Source organism: Montipora capricornis, chromosome 6 (assembly GCF_036669925.1).
Source record: "Montipora capricornis isolate CH-2021 chromosome 6, ASM3666992v2, whole genome shotgun sequence".
NCBI classification, from domain to species: Eukaryota; Metazoa; Cnidaria; class Anthozoa; order Scleractinia; family Acroporidae; genus Montipora; species Montipora capricornis.
Window position 1 is genome coordinate 36,429,157 of NC_090888.1, and position 10,099 is coordinate 36,439,255.

General features: G+C 41.9%; 1 pseudogene; it reads left to right on the forward strand.

Moving 5' to 3' along the window:
* The window catches only part of LOC138053822 (uncharacterized), a 2,392-nt pseudogene extending 1,064 nt beyond the window's left edge, over positions 1–1,328 (forward strand).
* Positions 1,329–10,099: the final 8,771 nt, after the last annotated feature.

Below are 10,099 nucleotides of genomic sequence, written 5' to 3' on the forward strand. Positions count from 1 at the left end.
TGAGTGTCAAGTCTTCTTCAAATACATCTAGTTCCTGAAAATGAGCTCGAATACAGTTTACAGCACATGAGGGCAATAGAACCCTTACTTCTTTCCCTTAAGCCCCCCAGTACCACCTTACTAACCGTCTGTATGCAACGTGTCTATTCTTTTTTTAATTCAGGTCCCTCATAGACATATCTGAATTTCAACGAGTTTTTTTTTTACCACCAGTAAACCTTGAAGCCACGAATTTGGCGGATGAGTGGAAGCACTGGCTGGAGGCATTTGGAAACTACAGGATTGCTACGAAACTTAACAAAGAAGAAGATACTGTACAAAGGGCGACTTTGTTAAATTTAGCAGGGACGGGAGTGCAACGTTTTCTTTCCGGACTGTCTGGAAGTAAAGAGAAATATGAGGATGTGACTGCAGCGTTGACTGCACACTTTCGACAAAAAAAGAACAAATGGGCTGAAAGATACAGGTTCAGGAAGCGAGCACAGAAGGAAAATGAAACTGTAGATACATTTATTGCGGAGCTGAGAGTCCTGAGCCTTTCTTGTGACTTTGGAGAGACTGTTGAAGATAATATTCTTGGTTAAGTTATCGAGAAGTGTTACGACGGTTACGTACGAGAAAAACGTCTACAGCAAGGGGATACCCTGACACTGGAGAACGCTCAAATGCTGGGAAGAGCAATAGAGCATGTAAAGAAGGATACGTTGCTACTTGGAGGAAAGAAATCTCAAAGATTCCCAGAAAACAAGTACGACAAAACGCCTACATTATCCAACGCAAAAACAAAGCGCTGTTTTAGATGTGGAAGGGATGATCATCTAGCTAATGATGACAAATGCCGAGCTAAAGGTGCTGAATGTAGGAAATGTAAGAAGATTGGACACAACGCAGTATACTGCAGATCGAGTGGTGCAGAGAAAGAGGAGCGCAAGGTGAAGACTGTACAGCAGACATGTCAGGATACAGATGAGTACCACCACGAATACGTTTACTTTGCTAGTAAGGAAGGGGGACTCGACTTTACGATTGATGTTGAAATTAATGGTAAACCCGTAGAAATTATCATTGACACTGGTTGTGCTAGAACCCTGCTTCCAAAACGATTTTTTAGAGATAACATAGACAGTCCCATGAAACAATCAAGTGCCAAGTTTTCGGCATTTGGAGGGGGAGAGCTCAACTGTTTGGGAACTTTAGAGGCAAATGTGAAATGTAAAAACCTAGAGATCGTGGAGCCAGTGTTTGTAATTGATGTTGATGGACCACAGTTACTGGGGAGGAGTGCTATTCAGGCCCTTAATCTAATAAAGAAAAGAAAAACTACGTGATTATGCTGATAGGAAACGAAGGGCTCGACATCATGATCTGGTAGTGGGAGATGTTGTATTTGTGGCAACCTTGACCAAAGGGAAGTTGGCCCCCAACTTCAGGGGGAATAAGTATGTAATCCTGAAGCAGAAAGGAAGTGATACCTTTGAGCTGGTCCAAGTGAAGACCGGGAAACGGGTGATCCGGAATGCAAAATTCCTTAGAAAGACTCCCCTGCATATTGACGTACAAAGGCAGCATGAGGCTGAAGAATGGGAAGAGCCACAGCAGCATGCCCCACAACAGTTCGAACCACCAGAAGAGGCAAAGCAAACCCCTAAGACTGTAGAGGTACCTGTGACCTTGCCAGAGGAAGGAGAAGACCAAGACACTAGAGAGTTCAGGCGCTCTGCAAGACAACCGAAACTCAAGAGAGACACTGATTACCTCTATTACTATATGGTACAGTTGTATCAAATGCACATCATGACATTGTTATTGTTGTTGTTTTTCATAGTTAGGGTATAGTACTTAAAGTAGGTTATGAACTGCTGGACTGTTCTTTTGTGGTTAGGTTGGGATGTAGTGTTGTGGGAACCCCCCCTGTGCCAGAATGCCAGGTTACTTGGAATTGTGTGTGTATGCATGTAATGGCGGACACAAGGAGAATCATGAGAAATGTTGCGTTAATCCAGACTGCAGACTGCAGACCAGGGGTAAAATGCAGACTGAGGTTATAACGTAATTGTTGAAAAAGCCCAAACCCCTTAGAAATGCTAACCTTAGGCCTAATTAGGCCTAAAACAATATTTAGGCTTAACTGTTAGCAGTTCTAATGGGTTTGGGCTTCTTCAACAGTTAAATTATAACCTCAGTCTGCATTTTACCCCCGGTCTGCAGTCTTCAGTCTGCGTTTTACACTGACCGATAATTTTATCGACTTAGGGCTTTTACGCTGCTAAGGCCAATTTCTAACCTTGAAGTAAGAGGATCCTTGACTAAGAACTTAAACGGGCAGCAAAGCGGCTACATGTCGGGCGGCCTGATAAGGTTTTCAAAGTACTCCACGTCCGGTAGTCTAAACATTTTTCCAATTTCGAGTAAATCTCTTGATCTTTCCGAGAACGTTGGCGCTTGGGACGCTGTTCAGCTTCTTTATTTTTCAGTTAGACACGGAAAAATGTATTCAGTGTTTTGGGTCTTATGACAACTTCAGGTAGCATCATACACACTCACAGGAATCTTCAACCTGGAATGGGCTCATGAGAAAGAAGAAGCATGTTGAGGAGGTTTGTATGTAGTGTCGATCATAGGGTACATGTAGTTAAAATATTCTTTCCGTTGCTGGACACGCAGACACGGCATAAAAAATTATAACGAACACTGCAACAGCTATCCGTCTAACAAAAGAATATTTAATGGACTTTCTGTCGTAACCAAAAATCTCAAAGTAGATCCCCCAAATAATCAGCAAGAGAGTGAACTTGAGAACAGGAACTGCACGAACAGGCCTCCACACTGGACGTATGGAAAAGTAGGGAAACCTGGAATCGGAACCGGAATCAGAACCGGAACAGGAACAGCAACCGGGGTAAACTGGGAAACACTGAAAACAGTTCGGGGTGAAATCTTTCTCGATATATAATTCAAGATGACGTCTCATCTATTGTCATCATTGTCAAACTGGGAAACTGACTTTAAACTAGACGGGCTTGTTTAGGGCCGATTCACTATGGAATAAAGAGCCGATTTATGACACGATGCCACAATAAGGTGTATTCAAGCTTTTGTATTTGTCACGTGATGCAAAAGAAAGAAGGCCAATCGGCCTGGAGCTCATCTATGAGGGACTAGAAGGGAACAACTGGTACCTCATTTTGAGAAATTAGTTTCTCAGACCCGATTATTTTAAGATTCGTTTGTTCATTGTTTTGACATTGGGACCGCAAATGTCCCCTTAACAGCAAAATCATTGTTGGTGTTATCTACTGTCGTTAATGTCCAACCCGTCGCATTAGCTGTCGATTTCAAAGGGTTCTTTCGTTCCTGTGGTTGGCAAATTTAAATAACAAAAACACCTTTTGTAAATGGTGGGTTTAAACTGCAGGTTGCAGATCACTGTTTCACCATAGCTTAAACAACTAATGCTAACATTGGGCCAAAAAAATTATGTTTAAACCTAAGGTAAGCACTTTTTGTAAAGGTATGGGTTGCTTCAGTTATGGTACGAAATTTACCTGCAACCCTAACCTGCACTTTATACCCTCCGGTTTGTAAACAGATGTCTTCCCTTTTCAAAACCTCCTCTCTCTCTTCCTACTACTTATTTGATCACTTTGTTACTCAGGGTGCCAACAGAGATAGTATTTCCTGTTTGTTACTTGTCTACAAATATTATCCAGTAACTACACGATGAAATGATTGAGAATAAACAGCTATAAAAAAAAAACACTGGTTTTTAATCAAGTAAAGCTATGATCCTCGCAGTTATGAACGCAATTTTTGCAAATTGCGCAAAGAAGCCTGAAAAATTTAGGACTTCGCGATACCGGTGCGATGCTCTAACCAACTGAGCTATGACGCCACTGACGTTGGGAGCTGGTCATTTGTGGGTTCCAATGTTCCCGTGAGGAATGGGTCAACGATGAAATGATATATGAAATGGATCATATATGAACTGCGGATATGAAATCAAGTGAAGCTACGATCCTCCCAGTTATAAACGCAATTTTTGCAATTGCGTAAAGAAGCCTGGAAAATTCAGGACTTCAACGGAGTTTGAACCCGTGACCTCGCGATACCGGTGCAACGCTCTAACCAACTGAGCTATGAAGCCATTGACATTGCGTTCATAACTGCAAGGATCATAGCTTCACTTGATTTCATATCCGCAGTTCATATATGATCCATTTCATATATCATTTCATCGTTGACTGGTTTTAAAATCACTTATGTTGATCTGATTGTGTATTTAATTCATTTGGTACATTAATATATTGTAGGTAATTGTCACGTCATATTAAGTGATTTGTAAACCTTTTAGTTCATACTGATCAGTTACTCCACACAGGGTTTGGAAGTTTTGCACTAAGTTGTCCATACAAGTATCTACGAGTATGCATATCCTTTTAGGATGACTCTTACCATAAATATCTCTAGTATGAGAGTCAAACACCTTAAAATGCCTATTATCAACACAGTAAACAATACTGACAGCAATACAACCAAATGTCAAAATAACGATAGTTTTCTTGTAATACTGTAACCATTGTTGGTAGTTAGCAGTAGAAACTGTTGTTTTGCTAGTTGTGACAAATTGCTTCATGGTTGATTGGCAATATGCATTCTTGGGGAGCAGGGCTGGCGTAGTGGTGAGAGCACTGGCCTTCAACCAATGTGGCCCAAGATTGATTCCCAGATTCGGCGCGGTATATGGATTGAGTTTGCTCGTTCTCTACTGTGCTCCGAGAGGTTTTTCCCGGAGTACTCCGGTTTCCCCTTCTCCTCAAAAACGAACATTTGATTTGATTTGTTTGGATTTCAGTTGATTTGTATTACTATCATTATTTGTTTTACATCATCAGGGTTACTTACTCTTCATATTGTAGTATATTAAATAAATGCACATAAGCTCATTACAACACATTTTTTTCCAGCATTTTGTGCAGATAGAACAACATCCCCTTGACTATATGGTGCTTTTACTGTTTTAGTGGGATTAACATATTACATAACAGGGCCAGGATTTTTCTCTATATCATTACAAAGCCTGTACTTTGTGCAATTACTTTTATGAGGTAGACTCTTACACTCGCTATACAGGTAACCACACAAAACCACCTTAAGTGTCTTGAGATATTTCTGTCGATGTTCATCTGTCCTTGGATTGTGAAATATCTCAGCAGATACCTATATCTCAGAAAAGACCTTACTTTTCTTGTTCTAAAAATTGCTTTTCTTATTTTTTGTACAAACCTGACACTTGTTTTGCATGTATTTAGCTTTGGTCTAGCAATATTTTTCATAAGAAGATGAACTTTCGAGGACTTTGGTATATATTTCCTAAAAGGGCGCCATGCATACCTCTGTAGTTTTCTGCTTTTCTGATATCTGCTTGGTTCACGATAACATCTGTAGCCATGACACTTACCCATAGACACTCACGTTAAACACGACTACAGTTAAAGTATAGTAAGTATACAAACTTTGTATAACGAGATCTGAATTTTTGCATTTTTATTGACACGATACCATCATTATGTTCATCTACACTAGTAAAATTGAGCGTTTTTTTAGTACATCACAGTCATCAAGACTATTTACCATGCCTTCGACAAAGCACTTGCAAATCCATTCGCAATACAAACCAACATTTACGATCGCATGTACAACAACAGCTGCAGCAATTAGGTTCGCTAAATCAAATCATCTGTTACAAGTATTGAGGTTAATAATGCGCCGATCAAATCGAAACTTCAACCACGGGTATTTGACTATCCTCTGTGCCAGGGGAGTAGGACATTTGACCTTTGCCTGCGTGGGATGGGGAAAATTGAACCGGAAGTGTCAGGTTCCAAATGATTTTTTTTTCGCGCGCCGAAGTCTATTTAACAAACTGATGTCAGTTTGTCATGAGTCTGGCCTGTTATTGATCATGAATTTCGTCATAACATTGTCAAAGTAGCGTTGGATCCATAGACTACTTTGACAATGTTACGACGAAATTCATTGTCAATAAGATGACAGACGCATAAAAAACTGACATCAATTTGTTTTTTACAATGACAAAAAGGCAGAGGGGTCAAAATTAAGTCAAAACACGAGAAGAACGCGAGATAAAAATGCGAGAAACTTCAATCTGACGCGAGCAATATCGCGTCATTATCGCATAAATTATAAATTTATGTGTCTGTCCGCTTATTGACAGTAAAAATTAGCTAATGAGCGCGCGAGAATTTTGCAGTCATGTTAAAAAAACATTGGACGAGATGGAAGAGTTTAAAGGAAGAGATGCAGCATTTGTGAGCGACTGGCTTACAAAAAAGGTCTTTATTAACGACAGTAGGAGCCGGTGACGATTGTTCTTTAGTAGGATATGAAAGAATCCGACGATAGGGTAGGACATTTGAACACCATCTTGACCCGAGGGGGCGGGGATTTGAACATGTTGAATGATCTAATCTTCAAAAGTTAAAGTGCCGGGGGGGGAGGGGGGGGGGGTTTGGTAGGTGTTGAAGTTTCGAGTTGATCGGCGCATAAAAACAAACAAAAGAATAAGGATATTTAACACAAGAGGTGACCTTCATTTGTTATGCAGGGGTGTGACCATTTGCTCCATGTTGCGTGGTACTTTGTTACACATCTTCAAAGTTTTCATCGCTTTCCTATCGAATTCGTCGACCGACTGTCAAACCAACGAGATGAACTCAACCTTGTTTCTTTATTGCAAAGTAGAACAGCGAACGAAGTAACAACTATGTTGACAGAATCATGTGAGTTAGAACTTATGTAACAACCATTTAACCGCTTACGCCTGACCGGAACTGACTATTACATTCCTCTTTCTCTAAAAAATGATACTGGCTGGATATTAAATAGCAATACCATTGTTCAATTGAGTTGAAAACTGGTCAAAATAAATGGAGCAAGGTACGAAATGCATCCAAAATATAAAGTGTTTGTGTGACACATTCGTTTGAGGTTGAAAGCCTAAATTCAGTTCAAGTTAGATGTCCATTTTGGAAGGTGGCTTGACCACTCTCCCACTTTGTGTCAAATAATAACCTCCAGGGCTACGGGAACCCGTTGCTAGGGCTTCTGGTTCCTGGTTTAACTTTGTTAGTTGGGTGGTACCAGGGGTTAAACTGGATGCTTGTTCAGAATCTGAGTGAGCTGCCCCCATGTTTGGTCGGGCAACGTATAGTCTTGGCCACCGTAAGCTCTGTGTTAGGCGTGAATTGATGTAACTGATTGTTTCTCATGTCAAAACTGACATGTTTGGATGATTTTGTGAGGTATCTGTCGTATTTGTGATCTGTTCCGACGTAGTTCTTTGCCATTTTCAGTAGACACATTATAGGATCGCGGGGTTCCCTCGGCTTTATTGGTAACCGCGGCCGCCCTCCACTCTTGTGTTTTGGACGGTTAACTGCTCACCTGGGGTGAGGCTGGGCAGAACATGGGTATGCTGATCACGGTAGAATTTCTGAGATGCTTGCCTTTTTTGGAGCCTGTGAATGACTTCATCACTGGTGTGATTATTTTGGATTCTTCTTGGTAGGTTGTCCTGTATCTGTCGCCCTAAGAGCAGCTCTAGATCTGCAGGGGATGGCAGCTTGTTGTCAATTGGAGTCGACCTTAGGCAAAGAAGGACTATGTTTGGATCTGGGTTGGATCTCTGCGCCTTCTTCAAGACTTTCTTAACAATCTTGACCTGGCTCTCAATAGATAGTTGGGTGACCTTGTCACATGTTTGAATCCATATTCTTCTGAAAATCGATGGTAGTGACCCTGGAGGTGAGGTCCATTATCTGATCTCACGATTTGTAGAATGCTGTGTTCAGTGAAAATCTGCTTTCTTATGTCCACAACACATTTGCTGGTGCTCTGGCCCCTTGGAATTTTCCTGACAAACGGGTACTCGGTATAGTAATCGGCAACCAGAACGTATTCAGCGTTGTCAAGGTAAAATAAGTCAGTTCCTATAGTGTGCCACGGTCTAGGTGGAACCTCCGTTTGTAATAGCGGCTCTCGTGGTTGGTTGGGCTGGAGTTCTTGGCACAACTTGCGAGATTTGTTCATTTCTTAAATATTCTTGTTGAGGTTTTTCCAGAACGCTGACGTGCGTGCTCTCGACTTTGTTTTCTCTGTTCCTTGATGACTGGCATGAAGCTTGGCTAAGATGTCTCCTTGTAACACTTGCGGGATTATAATCCGGTGACGTTTCATAATTAAATTAACCTGTCTTCAATTGAGAGCTCCTCTCGATAATTCCAGTAGGGTCGCAAAACTGGAGGCAGTTCTTTGATAGTATTAGGGCAACCGTTGAAGACAACCTCTTTGAGAGCAGCTAGTTTGGGGTCTCTTCTTGAATTTTCTGCAAGTATCCATTTGAGAATTGTGGGCATACATCATGTATTTGAACATTCAGATCTGGTATGGGCATAGCCTTATCAGAGAAGAGCCTTGAAAGGGCATCGGAGCAGCATTCTTTGTAGCCTTGGGGGTACTGAGACTAGGTTTTTCATCTGTATAGACTCCAGGTGGTCTGATTCTGCCACAAAACTTCGGCCAAAGAGGTAGGAGTGGAAACGCACGCATCCATACACCACAGGAAGGAGTTCTCTTTCTATATTGGCATATCGTGATTCGGTGTCTGTTAGTGTTTTGCTGGGAAAGGCAATTGATTTCTGGTCTTGTATCAGGGTAGCCCCAAGGCCTGTTGTGGAGGCATCAGACTGGAGGATGATTTGTTTTGTTGGATCGTAATACCCCAGTGTTGTTTCAGCGACGATGGCGTTCTTGATATGCTGGACTCCAGTCAAATACACTCCTGTCTTTGACAAGTTCTCGTAAGGGCGAAGTCAGCGTGCTGAGGCTGGGAATAAAAGGACCCATGTAGGTTGCTAATCCCAGTAATGCTTGACGTTCTTGTTTGCTGGTAGACGGTATCATCGTCTTCAAAGCTGAAACTGGCTGGATCCCGTCTGCGCTACAGATGACACCGTAGAACGTAATTTTCTCCTGCTTAATCTTGCATTTGTTTGGTTTAAGCTTTAGCCCCGTGGATGTGCATCTGTCCATGTGGTTATCGTGCTCTTCTTCTGAATTCCCATAGACTATGATGTCGTGGGCGATGCCTACTGTGCCGTTACACCCCTGGAAGGTCTGATCGATCTTGGCTTGGAAAACATATTAAGACATTTTTAAGCCAAAGGGCATTCGCAGAAATCTGTAACGGCCAAACGGTGAGTTGAATGTGGTTAGGTAGCTTGATTCTAGATCGAGATTAACGTTCCAATAACCACATTTGGTATCCACGATGGAAAAGAATTTGGCACCGGGTAGCTTTGGTAAAATTTCTTCTAAGGTAGGGATGATGTGGTGTTCTCTGCGAATTGGCTTATTTAGGTCCTTGAGGTCAAGGCATATTCTCAGTTGACCATTGGGTTTCCTGCGGTATACCAGACTGTTCATCTAGGCAGTTGGTTCGCCTTCTTTGAGTTTCATGATGATCCCATTTGACTCCATGCCATCTAGATCGCGTTTTATGTCCTCCCGCAGGCTCAGTAGTGCGCGTCGCTGAGCATGGACAGCTGGGGGTACTGATGGGTCCATAGTGATGTGGTATTGGCCTTTAAATTTTCCGATTCCATCAAAGCAACGCAGATATTGTTTCACCGAGTCATCTTTGACCATTTATTGGTACGTTTTTCTCGTTGGCATGGTCAGTGTTTTGTGCCGGGCTCTTTTGTAAAGGGCAGTTCAATGTCACAAGGATGATAGCTGGTCCTTCTGCTCGTCTTCCAGTGAATTCGCATGTGATCGCACATTTACCATGCTGTTTTATCTTAGCCCCACCATACGCTTTGAGCACTGTAGGTGACTATTGAACAGATTCAGGTTTGGGAAAACCATCTGGAGTGAGATATTCTGGGTACATTCGGCGGTCCCGTGTCTAATTTGGCTTTTTAGTGTTGTGGGGCGGTTGCTAAGCCTGTGTAAACCAATGCCTACAGTCACGAATACTTCGTCTTCAGATAGGTTTCTTGGTGCAATAGTATTAACTGTG